Consider the following 16871-nt stretch of genomic DNA (forward strand, 5'->3'; position numbering starts at 1 on the left):
CTGGAAGGGGGCCAGCCAGCTGGTCAGACAGCAGGGAGTGCCTGCCTGCCTGGCCTCTGAGGAGGGTTTTAGCAGAGTAAACATGTTCTGAAGGAATACTACTCATTCTCCTGAATCAGCATTTTTGCCAGAATATTGCTCATCAGCTTTAGTAATTCACTGTAGAAGCTGGGGAAATGGGCACTCATTGCCTGCAGGGTCTGAATTTAGAAATCTCTCGAGACTGAGGTACAAAAGGCTTTCTTCCTGAGCTGAAGGCATGGATTATTAATTCACACATAAATCTGTGCATAAGTTACTGAGTAAGAGGCATAGGAACCAGACTTTTGCTGTGGGAGTTGGTTTTTGATCATCCTAATGAGAGCAGAGACACTAGTGCAGAAAACATGCGGTAGCAGAGCAATTTCATCTGGCTTCTGCAGTGGGGAAAGAGCCATGAGGGGTGAGCTCTTTGGATCCCTTGAACCATTGCTGTGTCAATTGTCAGTGCTAGTTTTGACCTACAAAGTTCTCAGGGAATGAGAAAGAAGAATCCCACACATCTCTCTCTTTCAGCGACTGATTATGCCCCCTCTAAAACAGCAATGGCTTCTGATTTTTTTTTTTCTTTTTTTAGCCATTCACATGTGTAGAAATTTTCCTCTCATTTTCTAGAGGAAACAATAGGCTCTGTCCTTCAATATAGATGCTACACTTGGTATTACTTATTATTGTTTTGACCCTGAGCAGTGTGATGCAATTTGTTTGAGGGCTTGAAACAACTTAATCCAGTCAAATGCCTTGTGTTTCACTGCCTCTTCCTTCAGTAATTTCACATACTAAATTTAATCCTTCTGTCACTTAACTTTAGTACACTTCAGAAGATTCTTCCATGGATTATTATCATTATCATCATCATAATCATTATTCAAAGCAGGAAAACAAGGTAATGTGTTTTTCCAGCATATAAAGATGTGTTAGTTTTTCACAATGGAGGTTTATTTTGCTCTGTCTAATGTCTCTGGTAATAGATTATTAAAGAACAGTAAAAGAAGACACTATGTATCCTTTCCCAGGTATACTTTCTTAACTTCCAGTAATCAACTGCACAGGGATTTTCTTTGCTGGAAGTTTCACCTTGTTTAATTGCACTGAAATTCATTACAGTATTTACGTTGAATTTGTTTGCAATTTTGTTTGCAGAACGTGGACAAGAGATAAGGGCCGCAAAGTAATTTTGTATTGAGAGAGAAAACAACTCATTGTTTTTTCTTGTTGAAATTCTCATCTGGCCTTCACTTGACTGTAGTTTTCTGTAGAAGTATTATATCACCAGGACAGGAAACACAAGTCTCTATTTTGTTATATCCTGTGTAACAGCTGAGGGATGAGAGTCCATGTTGAGAAACCGCTAGAGTTCTGCAGGTCAAGAGTAGCTGAAAGGCATAACATGTGGCCTGAAGAAACTAAAATTTCAACTCATAATACTGCAAAATAGCAGTTGAATCTGTCTAGCAATGTAATTGAAAGCAAAGCAAAATGAAAAGTTGACCTGCATTCACATCAGTGTGGCAGCCTGCAAAATTCATATAGCTGTAAGTCTCTATTCTCACACAGTATTTTTTTAACACTCTCCCCTAAAATAAAAAAAAAAAAAAAAAATTGTGGTTTGTGGCATGTCCTGTATAAACCTATGATAATAAATGTACCTGTATGCTGAGGGGAATTATTGTATAATAGTCAAAATAAAGCTCCAGGTCTCCATGACTGGGAATGTGATATTAAATTTATTTCATGTGAGTTGTAAAGGTGTAAATTTGAGATAGAGAAGTCTAGGAGGGCTGGTTAAGTGTATGTGTATTAAGAGCAAATAAAGCCTGTAAGGTCAAATACATTCCTGCTGGCTGTGAGTGGTGCAGCTACATGATTATAGCATTTTGCTGTAACCAAGGGTAGCAAAAGCTGCTGCTTTTGATTTTGTTACCAAGGAAGGGAGGAGAAAGGTGCAATTCAATTTGAGGAAAGATTTTTTTTTTTTTTTTAATTTTTCCAGTGGTGAATTATTGTATTTCATTTCTAGAAAGTCATGCAACTGTTTTGGGACTGGGCTGACATGTTCTTTCCAATAGAACTATCTTATCTTGCTGCATGAATTAAAGTATTGGAGGAAGAGATCCTCCATCTCTTCAGGCTTTCAAACCCATGGCAAGAAAATTGTCCTATAAATCAGATAAGCTATTATCTATGTCTCCATGAAAAGCCACTTACAGCCATGTTAAAAGATACATTTTGTGTCTTTGTCACTGCACTCAAGGGTGATGAGATGTAGGAGAAAAATCATAGGATTAAAAAGGACCTGGGAAGAGAATTAAAAACTAATATCCTGAGGATGAAAGGGATATAATTATGAACAACTCCTGACCTGGCTGGTTTTGAACTCTTGTTCCTCTGCATTCTTCAGCAATTCTCTTCAAGGAGGAAAGGAGTAGGAATGTATGAGTACAGTTTTTTTCCTAGAAGGCTGGAGCCCTGTCATTATGTGGGAAGTGAAATATCTCCTTCCACCCACTTTCAGAATCTGAAAAGGACTATATTTTCCCCATTATTCTTTTCTTCTGGTCTAAGTATTGGTAATTATTCTCAATGGCCAAATGCATAACAGTTTCTAAGCATGCTTTAAAAATACCTCTTGCCAAGCGCTGGAAAATAGAGGAAAGCACACTGTGTTGTCCCCAAAAGCTAGCCTTTGCCCATTGCTTTTGCAGCCTTTCTGGACTGCATTGGCCCATCCTGAGCCCCTTAAAGCATTGTTCAATACCTGTGATCCCATGGGATGGACCTTTGGACATTTTACTATTCACAAAACATGAGAAAGCAGCAGGTTTAAAGGTTTTTACTGTTTAGCCTGAGCCACAGTTTAAAGGGATGTTGAAGACAGGAATTAGGGCCTGACTGGCTAGTACTTACATGAATGTTCTCTGTTAATCACAAGGATCTAAAAAAGCTTTTTATAATCCATGTCTAAAATTCTCTTAATTGTCACAAATCAGATAGGACTGCTACAAATATGGTGTCATGCATGACTTTTTTGCCACCTTTTTTTTTTTTTTTCTTCTGTGAGGTAAAGAAATCACCTAGCAGTAAAGCAGAAAAAGAAGAGAGCCATAGAACATAAGTGGGTCATCATCTGGTTGCCATGGCTGGTTGCAGTGTTGGATTTTCAGTGCACGACCACCAACTGTCAGACAAAGGGTGCTGCAAAGGGGTGCTGAGCAGAAAGCACTTAAAAGAGAGATTTCAAAAGAAGAGTTTGCTGATGGAGGAAAGGGTTTCAGAGCCCTGGAGGAAGGCTTTGAGAACCTGTGCATAGTTCCAACTTGAGCAAAATGAAGTGAATGAAGAACTTGGAAGCAGTGAAAGGAGATGTACAAATGTTGTGGGTTTTGGGTGGGAATTGTATGGTTAAAGGTTAGAGTTTCACAGTGGAGTGGCTGGAGTACAAAGCTGTAAGTGCATAAATGAAGGCTTTTTTTCTTTGTTAACAGTAAGAAACTGAGATGGGCAGAAGTTGTTTTCAGAAAGCTAGTAGAGAAATGCAGGCTCAGAAGAGGCCCTGGTAAAAAGTGATACTCTTATGGTAAGCCAAATTGATACATTGTTATGGTGGAAAAAAATGGCAATTAATTGTGAAATGGAGATTGTTTGGGAGGCACAAAGCAACTGTATATTTTTATAATTTTTGGCTTTGTTGTTGGGTAATTGAATTCCACCAAGGAGGGAGTACGGGGAGAGTTTTTGTGAGGCAAGCTGTGGGTGGCTAGCAGATCCCATTGGCTTGTGGCTGATGTTACACCCTGTGGAGTCAACTAAAAAATGGCTGCAGAAGCCTGACTGAAAACAGATGAGAGGAAAAATATAACCTAAAACAGGTCAGTGAGATAAGTCAAAAGAGTGCCACCTGAGTGCAGTCAGGATGAACATATGTGCCAGAGAGATGACCTATAGCATGAAAAGCTGCTTAATTGCATTTTGTTACAAGTACTCATTTTTTTTGAAGGAAGAAGAATAGGAATAAAATTCACTTTAGTGTAAGGATATCAAAATGTTGTAAACTTGTGTACCAGTGTGTGCCTTTTAGGTGATAATTTAACTGTGACTTAGTGCTTAGGGAACATGTCTGAGACACACCACCTTCATAGGCTAATGCTGAGCCTGAGCTCCCAGATGCTCCAATTCCTTACGCAAGGTAAGGAAATTCTAGATCCAAAGGCTGGAAGTCATACTTGCAGGAATAACCACAAATGTGCTGTGCTCAAAAGCATTGGGTAAAGCACCATCAGCACAATTTGTGTTTGGGTAATATTTTCAGGTGATTTTTTTTTTTTTTTTATATAAACATGAGATCAGGAAACTTGCTGGTTTAAATAAAAGTTCAGCTTCTTTCATAGCTGTTTATTTCCAGGAGGTGTTGATTTCATCATGAATTTTGAAAAAGGAGTAAATTGTCAGCACAGCAAAGCTACATGTGAGTAGATAAGCAGTCAGACAAAATGTGACAGCTGGGGATAAATATGATTCATTCCTGGAAATGAATGAAATCTCTCTGTCTTGCTTGCTCACTGGAGATCTAGTTTTCTGCATTTGTTAGTGTGATGTTGGTCTCTAAAGATACCTTTGATCACGCAGTTAATACACATCTTAAGTTTTGCAGCATAAAGTGAATTAAAGGAACCCTTCCCTATGGTTATTGTGTGTGTATGGGAAGTAGGCCATAGTCTTCAGCCAAATAGCATTCAGCCTAATTTTTCTGGCTCCCTAAATTTATCTTGAAGAGCTGTCAGTGGAGGAAAATCCAATTAGACTCCATGGCAGACAAAACACTAATTTCCTTTGGCTTACAACTCCTACAAGGAGTGTTTTAGCCAAGCGAAAGAACAGCTGTGAAAAAATAAGCCTTTTTGCTGATATGAAGCATAAGCTTAGTCCTCAGCCCTCCCTGCTAAACACTCTATGGCGAGTGTAGTTGGATGTAGGAGACTATGGACAGTGACAAGAAAGCTGTGGTGTTCAGCCCCAGCATGTGCTGTCCAAAGGAAGGATGTCAACAGGTGTTGGGCACAGGGGGCAGAATGGTGGCTGGAGAGCTGGGAAGATGTTCCATCCCTGACCCCAGCTGTCTGCTGCCTCTGCAGGGAAGCAGGGATGTTCATTCCTGGCCATGGCAGTGTGTTCAATCCAGTTCTCCACAGGGACTTGTTGCAAAGCCCTGGCTGGCTGCAGGTGTCACCAGAGCATGGTGCTGCAAGGCTGAAGCCACAATGTGTGTCTGCAGTGCCTCACCAAGCATTGTGCAGGGAACAGGGCTGGAAACCCAGCACTGGCGCGGCTGGCAGAGCAAGGAGGCCCCACCAGGGCTCCAGTGGTAGGAGAGCTACATGGAGAGATGACAGATAACAAAGCAAATGCAATTATTGGCCCTTTGTGCCTGGACTCCCCCGAAACAGGCACAGCACAAAGGTCCACTGTCCAGATTAAAATTCCTGAACTTCTAGGGTTTAATTAATGATTGCTTCTATGCAAGTAGGCTCATAGGCCTGAGCATTTGTCTGTTTTGCTTGTGTGTGACAAATGTTGTTTGAAGAGCTATAGTACAAAGACATATTGTTGGCTTTGAAAGGCATTCATTTCTCCTTTGCTTCTCTGGTGCAATGCAAAAAAAAAAAAAAAAAGGTATATTTTGTCTGCAACTTGTCCTCCACCTGCACCTGCCTTGTTCTTGCTAATTGCTTGTATGACTCCACTCAAGAGCTGGAAAAAGCCATTGGGAGAGGAGGATTTTGTTCCTGCACTATTGAAGGTAAGGGTATCACATGACCCATGGAGTGAGGTGCCTTATTAATATCAGAGGTCTCCAGAATAAAGTAGACAGTAGTGGGAGCTTGTGTAAATTATGTTAAATGTAGAATTTTTTTGCAGCACTGTCTGAAATTTTGTAGTGCTGAGTATTATAATGTTGATCCTGACATGTGCGTTTGACCCATTTTATAACTGAAGAGAGATGTGGAGAAGATCCTTGGAAGATAGTATTGAAGTTGGTTGCATAACGGATGTGCCAGAAATACTTTTTCTTGGTTAGTGGGTGTGTGTGTTTGGCTATTTTTATGCAGTATAGATACTTTGTACTGTAAAAAAAGATTAGTCTCAAGTCTGACACACATTTTAAAAGTTGTGGCCTTATAAGCTCTGTTGGTGCTTAATACAAGTTACATGCTGCTGTAAGATATGACCTATAATTTAGAGCTCTGCTCCAAATGCAAATTGGAGAATCTGCTTACTGGTGCATCACTATATCAATATCTAGAAAGTGTTACTTTTATGCTTGTTTCAGCAGAGCAAGAAGGATCAGATTTTAAATGTATGGAGGTGGACACAGGCGTCTTAACAATTCTGAATATCTGGTTGTTTTTTTGGTTGGTTTTTTTTTTTTTTTTCTGGGTAATATTTTGTTTATGTTAACTTAAGTTGACCTGGTTACCTGTGCTGTGTGAGTAGGTTTGAGCTCTGTTGCACAAGTGGTTGGTGTTGCCTGGGCATTGAAGGAGGGGACAGGCTGGGAGGACTGGAATGCAGCCCAAGTTCTGCAAGGATTTGCTTCTGGGACCTCCCAGTAGCTGTTGTGTGCTGGCAATGTGAGAGGGTGATTGTATCAGACACGGTTTGGAAAGGCAGCAGGCTTACACAGATTGAGATCTGGGGAAAGCCCTGGCTGTAGCACTGAAACAGAGTCAATGAGGCAGTTAGCCCACAGTCACTTGTAAAGCATTTTACAGGGCTCGTGCTTACAATAGCTACAGGCTGTGTAAGATAACGTGAAGAACTTCTATCTTGGGTATCTTTTCCTAGGCTGAATATTGCAATAAGGGTTTCATGGACAAGTTTATGTTTACGTAATGCTGTATAAGCCTTTTTGAGAGTACCTAGTACTATCAAGTTCAAAAATCCTGGCAGGTTCTCTCACTTTTATTTGTCTGGAAGAAATGCTTACAGTCATTAGAAATTATCTAAATTATTTTATTAATATCAAAATTACCAAAGTATATGGGAGGGACTTTGGAGGAAAGGAAAAATAAAAGTTTAATAAAGGGAAGGAGGGGCTGTCAATGAACAAGTCATAAGATCCTTTTGCTGTGCTGAGTTTGTGCATCTTGGCTGAGTTACTTTGTGACTACATCCCTTCCTATTCTACTTTTTTTGCAAAAATAAGTTAAAGAATTATAAAATTATTTGGATAAAATAGTTTTGGGATGCTAGAGGTTTTAGCATTTGCATTGAACATTCGGATATTTTTTTTAGTCGTAAAATATTCTCTAATTTGTAACGTGGGCTAATTTCTTTTAAATGGGTATTTGTTTTTCCTTTCTGGAATTGGTGTTTTTGAAGGAACTTCTACAGATCTTTCAGTAAAGCTGAGCTGCTTTTAGTCCCAAATATTTTTAGACTGAACAGGACATAGATTTGCACTCTAAACTACAAAGGACCGTAGCAAAATCCCCATTCCAGTTTATAAATAAGAGTATATTTTCACTGTCCTTTCCTGGTCTGGGTCCTGGATGAAGTACTTTTTCTGTGCAGATTTTAGTTTAAATTGTATCTCCATTAGAAAAAGGCTCCCCCTGAAAACTGAATTTTGGTATTAGAATAGTGAAAAGATGATTCAGCTCTTTCCAAGCAGCAGTGTATTTTATTATTTAATTTAGGATTTTTAATGCATGTGGAGGGGATCGCAAAGCACAAGACTGATAGTTTTAGGTGAATGGATATTAGAAGTTACTTGGATTGCCATAGAGCAAGAAGAGGGGACTTGTTTTTCCTTTTTTTTTTTTTTTTTTCTTGGTTGTTGGTGACCCTGTGATGCAAATGAGTTCTTAGAAACGAGTTAGGAAAGATGGAAACACAGGGTATAGGCCTTCAGACACAGTCTCATCCTTCCTGAAGTGCAAGAGCTTTGTTTGACAAAGCACCTCAGAAAATGAGGCTGAGCGCCTTTGAGGAGTTAGTTCAAAACTGCTCTTGGGGCCCTGTGTCTCCTGCAGCCTGTACAGGTCAGGATGGCTTTATTGACTTTGGTGCAGTCTATTTCTAGCTCTACATAAGAGTGGCTGAATTTTCATTAGACAGCAACAAGCTTTGTTGACTCTAATTTATTTAAGTGCATCTGACACAATGCTTTAAAATCTAGAAGGGGAAAAAAAAAGTTTGAATTAAAAGCAGCAGCTGTGGGATTTCCCTGTGGTATTGATGTATTATGGGTTTATAATGCTGTTGAAGCAAGTGGTAAGGTGCTGGGGAATGCTGAAAACTGCACACACAAGGAATTTGTAATACTGTGCAGGCTGGCTTTAGTGTTTTTAGTTGTAAGGAAGGTAACACAGCTTACATCTAAAAATTACCTGAATTGTTACATGGTTTTACATGAATGAATGTTTATTTTGAAAAGGTAAGTTTAACAAACCTGTACTTAGAAGCGTATGGATTTCTGTTTGTCATTTATCATTATCCTGCTCAAAGTTTTGTACTTGAGCAGCAGAAACAGTGCTGTGTGAGCAAAAACAGGCTGTAAAGAGCAGGAACAAAAGTGGGAATAAAAACTTTGAGCCATGACTAGCAAATATATCAAAAGGATAAGCCTTCTGAGCAGAACAGTCAGAAAGTAGGACAGGTACACATAAATGATGTAGGAGTAGAAGAAACAGCCCACCAAGTTCAGCTGTCTCTGCCTGAATTGCAATAGAAAGTCAGTCCTACAGAAATGACTTTGGACAAACGGAGGTAGTTTAGCCAGAAGCAATACCTGTCTAATATTGGTTTAGTCCACTTCTATTTTGTACCCACCTCTCTGACTGTTTAAGGTGCTTTTAAATTACATTTTGACCTGCTTTTTTTTAATCAGTGTCCCAAAACTACTGAGATGTTTAACTTTACTTGATAAATCATTTAATTGACTAGGAAGGTAATTACTCTAAGTGGCTGCCCAGTTGTCATACTGCTCTTAAAAAGAGATTATTTCACACTTAAACATATTGGGCATTACTAAAATTAGTTCTGCTGATGTCACTAGGTCCGATTGTGACGTGAGTTCCCGTCATGTGAATGAAGGTGGAAGGCTGAACCCTTTGATCCAGTTAACAAATACCTTGGAATGATCTGGAGACTAATGGAAATTAAAATCTCAAAGGTATATTTTAAATCCAGTATGAAAGGCATTCCTTTCACGTAGAAAGATCGTAGCTAAGGGTTTATACTCCAGCTTTACCTATGCTGAGAGTTGAGTCATAAAGAAGCACATTCAAAGGCTGGACCACTTAAATGCAGCTCCAGTCCTTCCAGCAGTGCTGCACAAAGCACAGTATGTATGCAGAGGCACATGTGAGCATATTTGCTTTGAGGCATGGTATACTGTCAATAGAGAAGAATCAATTTTAGTTCTCTTTCAGATACTTAAATTTCATAAGAACTCATCATTTTCCAGTGCTTTAGGCTCACTTTTCATTCCCATTCTCATAATTTGCTAGTATTCTTTAAACCAGCCTTAATTTTCATGTGACTGCAAGTGTTAATTATTGTCTGAATTAGAAGACACAAAAATTTTAGGTCACCTATAGTACTGCATTTATCATAGAACTACACTTGTATATTTAAATGATCCTAAGTTAGTTCTCTATTTCTGTCACATACATCTGCAATTTCTAGATGAGAGAAAATTAATCACATAGTAGAGATTGTATCTATCTATAGTTAACAAGAGCTTTACTTACCCATAAAAGCTGTAGCTCTCCAGAATGGGGACAATAAAGAATAGCTGATCTGTACTTTAAGTCTGTGTCCTTTACAGCTACCAAGCTGTGAATAAGGGGGAATATTTTACAGCTTTCAAGCTGATGAGCAGCCCACAGCATGCTCACTCTCTTTTCTCCTCCTGCCTTTTTCTGTGACCCTGCTCTTCAAATGCATCTAATACTCCGTAATTACTTAATCCTCCACCACTGCTTTTGTTTCCAGTTCTGTCATTAACAGAAATGGAAACATAGTAATTATCATGCTGGGAGAGAACCTTTCAGATCTTCAAAATAGTTTATATTGAATTTCCCTCTGCTGTCAGTCAGAAGAGCGATTATTGAATCTAATAAAGGACAGAATTCCAAGAGAGACTACAATTACGATTGGCATCTACTTACAGCCAGATTCGAGTGCTCCTAGAAGCTGATTCTAAAGTCTAGCCAAATTTCATCCTCACCTGGACCTCACCTGGCAGGTGCTAAGCACTTGAGAAAACATGGTCCAAACTTTTCTTATTCTTCTTCATATCTTTCAAGTTTGTGGCCCAAATATAAAAAAGGATTGTTTATTTTCTATAAAAGAAACTTTGGAGCCTGAAGGTGTCATCTTTGCCTTACTCTTTTTGATCAAGTAGAATGTTTTCTTAAATATTCTCTATTTTTTTTTTTTAATGGTTATTATAAAAAAGCAATGCTGTTTTTCAAGCAGTAGTTTGAAAAAAATGTACAGGGATTTTTTTCTGTTGCCTTTCTAAGCGCACTTTATGGGAGAGTTGAACCTCTAATAAGTAAGAGCCAGTTATAGGACAGCTTACGAAGCGTGTGCTGCGTTCTATTCAGGATGCATTACAACCCCCTAGTGTTGCTGCAGCCTGAGTGAGAGGAAGTGCTGTCTGCCGGTTAATACTATTTAAAGATTGTTCCAGTAAGCAGATTGAGCTTCCCAGTGTGGTGCTGCTTGATGGGGGCTGTGTATTTCAGGGGCTGTGGTTGTAACAGTGGCTCCAAGTCTGTAGTGTCCTAAAACTTCACTGCACCATGGAATTATAATCATGGTGCTGATTATAGTGCTGGAGGGAGTTCAATTTGCTGACTCTTAAAAAGCAATCTGATAATGAGTTTGGAGCCTGAGGATCCTGTTAAGGAGGTAGAGATGTTTTACTGACTGTCTTGCTTGATAATTAAAAACCTGGTCCCTATGGCTGGGCTTATGAAGAGGGAGGATGAGCTGAATTCTTTCTGGCAGGGCTTTTTTTTTTCAATTGAAATTACATGTTTTGCAAAGTTGCGTATGAATTGGAGAATAAAAGTCCTAAGGTAAAGATTGCTACCTTACATCCTGTAATTGGAAAAAATCTTGTGTGTGTTGCATTATGTGTTTGCACTGTCACATTCAGAAAAAATGTTTTCTACAGATGCTAGACAAATAGAGCATGTATGCTTGGCTGCTTAAAAGGGATGAAGATCAGTCATGGATTAAGCTGCATGTCACAAAATGATGAGAGCTTCCTGCTGGTTCAGAGATTGACAAGATGAGCTGGTTCTTGTCGGCTTTTGGGCGTCAAAGGTACTGCTGTTTATTGAGGTCAGAGTGCAGATTGAGGCTTAGGCAGAATTGCCACACGCTGTCAGCATGGCCAGAGGTTGGGATATTTCTGAAATGCGAGCAAGGGGGGCAAATGTTAGCATTTTATTGGCAGAGCTGGTAAAGTGTGAAGCCCCAAAAGAGAGAAGAACCAGAGGAGACGAGTAGGTGGTGTTACATTCATCCTCCATGGGGGCCAGTTCCAGTGTGTTTTGAAGTCAACAGGAATTTTTTCAAAGAAACTGGATCAGGCTCGTGGGTATGTAGAAAATGGTACTAATGAAAAAAAAAATTAGCATCTTTTCTTGGTAAAGAATTGAAGACAGCAAAGGAAACAAAATGAGGTATATAGTAAATGGGTGAAGACAAGTAAGAAATCACATCAGATAAACACATCTTCAGTGTCATTCATCATCTTGCTGCAGTGAATACTAATGGGGAAACAGAGGTTCATAACACTGCACAAAGCACTGACAAGCAGCCAGGTATGGAATGGAAATCCTGTGCCAAATGAACTGTGATTTTATATGCAAACTAATCAGTTTCAAAGATTATGACAAAATAACATGGCATGGGAATCCAAATCTATAGAACAGCACTGTCAAACTAAAATGCTCTTTCTGTTTGCACATAATCCTGCAAATGTGTTGTGAGAGACACTGCACAAGGTTCTTACCAGCATCGGGTGCTGATTATGCTGGGTGCTGTACAAATGTACAGGGAGCAATTTGTGCACTGGAAAAGTTTACACCCAAACTGAAAAATCAAGATATTTCATCAGTAACCTGGTAGAGGGTCAGTGGCAGAGGCAGTGAGAGGAGCCAGCAGTGTTCCTGCTCCTCGGGTGGGGAACAAGCTCAGCTCTGGTGGAGCACTAACTGCTCAGCACTGCTGACAGGGACAATGTGCTCTGGTCTGAGCAGACCCCATGCTTCTACAGCTTCTGAGGTGAAGCTGGGCCTCCATCTGGGGGACCTGAGCTGAATCTATATTTATGCCCTTCTTCTAGGCATGTCCCAAGACTGATAGACAGGGAGAAACTATTTTGTCTGCAGATACAAAGAAAAAACTTCCTTTCAGCAGAAGTTACCTAGAATAAATGGATGAGTCTTTCTTCCTTTCTTAGTTGATGGATTGCTTTAAGTTAATCTAATATTCTGCAGTGTGATGTATGTCTCATCTGAGGGTTAATTTGCTGCTTTAATTTTTTAAAAGGTGGAAATGTGATTCATTTGATTGTGGCTTCAAGTAAACTGTCCTCTTTGCAGTAGGGGAAAAAAAAGTGGAGAGTGTGTACCTGTGTTGATCTGAGCAGTAAAATACCAGAAAGAGATATATTGGAAAGGACTCTGCACTGGGGAATGTACACTGATTTCATATATAGTACTGTTTATCTTCTCTGCCTTTGAATACTAGTGAAAGGGTATTTTGGTCTGGTTCACAGGTCTAGTAAATGCAGTTATTTTGGGAAACATAAAAAGATTTTTAGAAAACGAGCTATCATTTTATTTGCTCAGCACGAAACTTTTGTAAGTGTGATGAAAATAAACCTAACAGAACAGAAGGGAGAGTGGAGGAGTTGGAGCAGAGGGTGAGTATATCTGAGAGGAGAAGCTGGAGCCAGTGGTCGTGCTTCAGTAGACTGCTTTGGGGAAAGAATTGGGAATAAGCTGATGTACAGCAGCACATTAAGATGCACAGTGAGTGCCATCCTTTCCATGGGCTCCCATCACCACACAGGGAGCAGTGCACAGCATCACAGTGCTCTCAGAGATGTGGCTGCATCTCCTTGTGTGCTGCGATGCTGCTCGAGCTGTAGGGAGGACATCAAAGATTTATTGCTCTCTGCAATTCAGATTACTCTGAAGTACTTTGATGGGGAATCCATTTAAGCAAATACCATTATTGAGTTTAAAGGTACACTTATGATTATTATGAAAATAATTATTTATAGTTCTTATAGGTCAAGCCACATAATTACAGCTACCAGAATTCTGTCCAAGATTTCCTGAAAAGAAGCATACACGTTTATTGTGCACTGGGTTTACTTTACATGTTCCTGTGTGTGTTGGATGTGATATGAGCATGCTGTTTGTCCTGTATTTCTTGGTATTTTACAATTCTCTTGTAACTCCAGATATCTGTTGAGTAGCCTACAGATATCACCAAATCCAGGACAAATTGCCATTGTGTTTGTGGCGCACTCTGGTCCCTATGTACATACTAGAGACAGAATTTATGTGTATCCAGGGACCATGTTTGGAGTTCTGGAAGTTTGATCAGGGGTTTTTTTTGGGATATACCCAATGGTCATATTCTCAGATTGAGTGAAACATTTCCTGATGATGAAAGAAGACTTGTTCAGTAAGTGTATGAACTGCTGCTGTCACTGGTATTTCTTATAAACCTTTTTTTTAATACATATTCAATATTGTGAAAATCTGGTGACAAAAATCTTGTCTACACATTAAAAGTCATAGCTTTGTCAAAAATGGAGGGAGTGGTTCATTGGAACACTCTTATTTCACTTTCAGACTGGCTTAGCTTTGTATTGCTCATTAATTAAAAGCAGTAGTACTTATAATAGTGACAGTCACCAGTACTTCAGGTGTCCTCTTCTATACATCCATGAAGTATCTGGATCCTTCAAGCCTATTTATTTTTCAGTAGTTTTGCCTATCTGTATTCTCCCTTGCTGCAATTTTTATGCACCACTTCTTGCTTTCTGTTTTTTTTTGTGGTGCTGGTGCAATAAAAATATACATACACCCACAGATTTTTATGCTTTTTAGTACAGAATAAAAATACCAAATGGAAAGCATCAGATGCCTGTCAGCCTGAGTATTTTCAGCTGAGGAAAAAAACACCACCGTATCCTCTTTCCCTTGACTCGCATTTGGAGATTATCTGGAGATTCCTGTGACTGACAGACCTGATGGAATTGAAGTCTGTGAGTTTTGGAACCAGAAAGAAACTACCCTTTTCAAGAAAAGGCAGGTGAAAAATATTAGTCATCTCAGTCCTCATTGCTAAGAGATGCTTTTGGAAAGCAAAGAAGTGACTAACAGGAATAGATGTGATAGTTTGTGATCCTGGCAGAATTTAACTTTAGTCTGGAAACTTGCATGTGAAGATTTGAGTTGGTGGTAATGCTGCAATGCTTTGGTTTCTTACTTCATGTGAGTCACTTTTATGGGTCCCACATGCTAATGTGTCTCAGTTTTCAAAACACTATGCCCAGTCTTGTTTGGTGCTGGAACAGTATCACAGAAGAAGTTCAGGTTAGCTCTAAGGCATAAGCACCACTAGTCTCAGGATGATGACTAAATCACCTTGTGCTGAAGAATAACTCTTCTGTGCACACTGGATTTGGATTTACTGTCTTTCACTTCTGCAACATCTTAAGGAGTGCTGTTGGGACAGATGGTTTCTGTGGTTTCAGTCCAGAAGGTTATTCACACTCTTGAGTTTCACTTCTAATTTGTCAGTCTTGCACTTCACTCCTAGTGGACCAGCACCCACTGTTCTTGGGATGCAGTCTGGTGGCTTTGTGCAGATGCTGCTGCCTGTGGAAGTCCTCAGGCTGCTTGAAAGGCCATGGCACAGGCTTGCACAGATGGAGCTGTGTCTGAACTGCTGTGTTCTAAGATTGATTTCTTTGCAGATTTTCCTTAAAGGGGTTAAAAGCAAGGTTAATCCTTCCCTTTCTCCCTGGAGTACTGAGGCCTTAGTAATTAGGTAGGGAGTACCTGTAGTGAATTAGAAATCTGTGAGTTGCATTAAGGCAGTAAAGCCTATGCAATCTCAGTGTGCATGTTCCTGAGCTCTGCTCCATGGAACAAGAGCTGGGGATCTGTGTGGCCAAAGGATAATTGTGAACCATTGCAACCCTTTTTTACCTAGGAATCCTTTCTTATCAGGAGTGCAGGCCAGATTTCCATTCCTTGTTTCTCTGGCTGTAATGTATGGCATAGTAGGAATCCTAGGTTTTCTGAGGTTAACAGTAAGAGTTTATTCATACTAAAAAAATAAAGGGAGAAAAAGGATAGTAACTTTTCTACAGGTTCCCTATTTTTGTTGAGGCTGGGAGAGGTCATATCCTTACATAAACTTTCAAATCAATTTTTTTCCCTCAGGATCTTGGTAAGAAACTTTCTGAGAGAAAAATTAATGAACTTTTTTAGAGACTAAGCAATGGTTAAGGGAGTATCAATGATGGTCTGGAGGGCAACTGGGCAAATCCCTTGTTTAGGAGAACTGTTCTGCCACTATGCATTTGGAAAATATTTTAGATATTTTGTACACCAGGCAGATTTTAAATTAGCTATAGATTTTTCATTCTTCCTGTCTGGTTCAGTAAAAAGATAATTTGCCTCATAACATGTGTCACAGTAGAAGCTGGCTTCACAACAGCAGCTTGGTTTCAGAAAAGTTTTTTGAGGTTTTGACATTTCATTTTCTTCTACATTGGGAAGATTTCAGCTTCATTTTTATGCTTCCACCACCAGAGCTGTACTGAGGTGTCATCTCTGGAATTGAAACCCTGGTATTTCAATTAGAAGACTGCAGAGATAGCCAGCTAGGCTCATAAAGCTGGTGTGGGAATGGGCTATAAATGCACACGCCTCTGTTCTGCCTACTGCCTGCTGAGAGTAAGTTTTAGAATTCATTCAGCTGCATCCAGGATTTTAGTATTAGAGCCAGTGCAATGAGAATGTCTCTCTTTCATAGATAGATCTAGCCCCAACCAGCCTTTCTTAATGAAATGTTTATTGATAAGTCTCCAAAATACTTAGGCTTTCACTGAACCTTTTTTAGCCAAAACCATTCTGATAAATGCTAATTATTTCCATCCATGTGTGACAACATGTAGAGCACAAAAGGAAAGCTAGATCCTGCTTTCTGCAATTAGTAGATTTATTGCTCAGGGAAAAGGCTTAGAAGCAGACATTAGCGTCAGTTATTTGTACTTTATCTCTGTCAGGCTCAGAGAACTCGTATTGGGCTGCAGAATTCAAACAATGCTATAAGAACTAACATTAATGAAATATTCACTATCTTCTATGCCACTTTTTAATTACCCATTGTTATATAAATCCTGCTGTTCTTTTTCATTTTATAATGGAGATCAGAGGAACTTCTTCACTGCTGAGATTAATTTTTGGTGTCAGTTCTTTCTTAGGCCCTCTTGAGTATTTGAGGGTTTGCTTCCAATAGTTTTCATTAACAGCTGGGGTTTTTTTAGGCCAGTTCTCCTTCAGTTGCCATGCTGATGCTCAAGAGACAGATTCAAAGCCCACTGACTGAATTCTGACTTGAGGTGCTCTATTTCCAGCTCTCTGTCTCCTGAGGCAGTGAAAATTATAATATCAAGAGAAGGAAGCAGATAGGTCCTACAGCTGAGCTGTATAAAAAATGAATGGAGTCCTCACTTAGGGATATTGGAAGGTCATTCCAGCTGACCTTTGGAG

The 16871-nt window shown here is 39.5% G+C and overlaps 1 protein-coding gene across 2 annotated transcripts in view; it reads left to right on the forward strand.

The window, feature by feature from the left end:
* SH2D4B (SH2 domain containing 4B) overlaps positions 1-16871 on the forward strand; it is a 106498-nt gene that overhangs the window by 17516 nt on the left and 72111 nt on the right. The window lies entirely within an intron of this gene.

The sequence above is a fragment of the Lichenostomus cassidix genome, chromosome 6, assembly GCF_008360975.1.
Source record: "Lichenostomus cassidix isolate B80296 chromosome 6, HeHo_3.0, whole genome shotgun sequence".
Lineage (NCBI taxonomy): Eukaryota > Metazoa > Chordata > Aves > Passeriformes > Meliphagidae > Lichenostomus > Lichenostomus cassidix.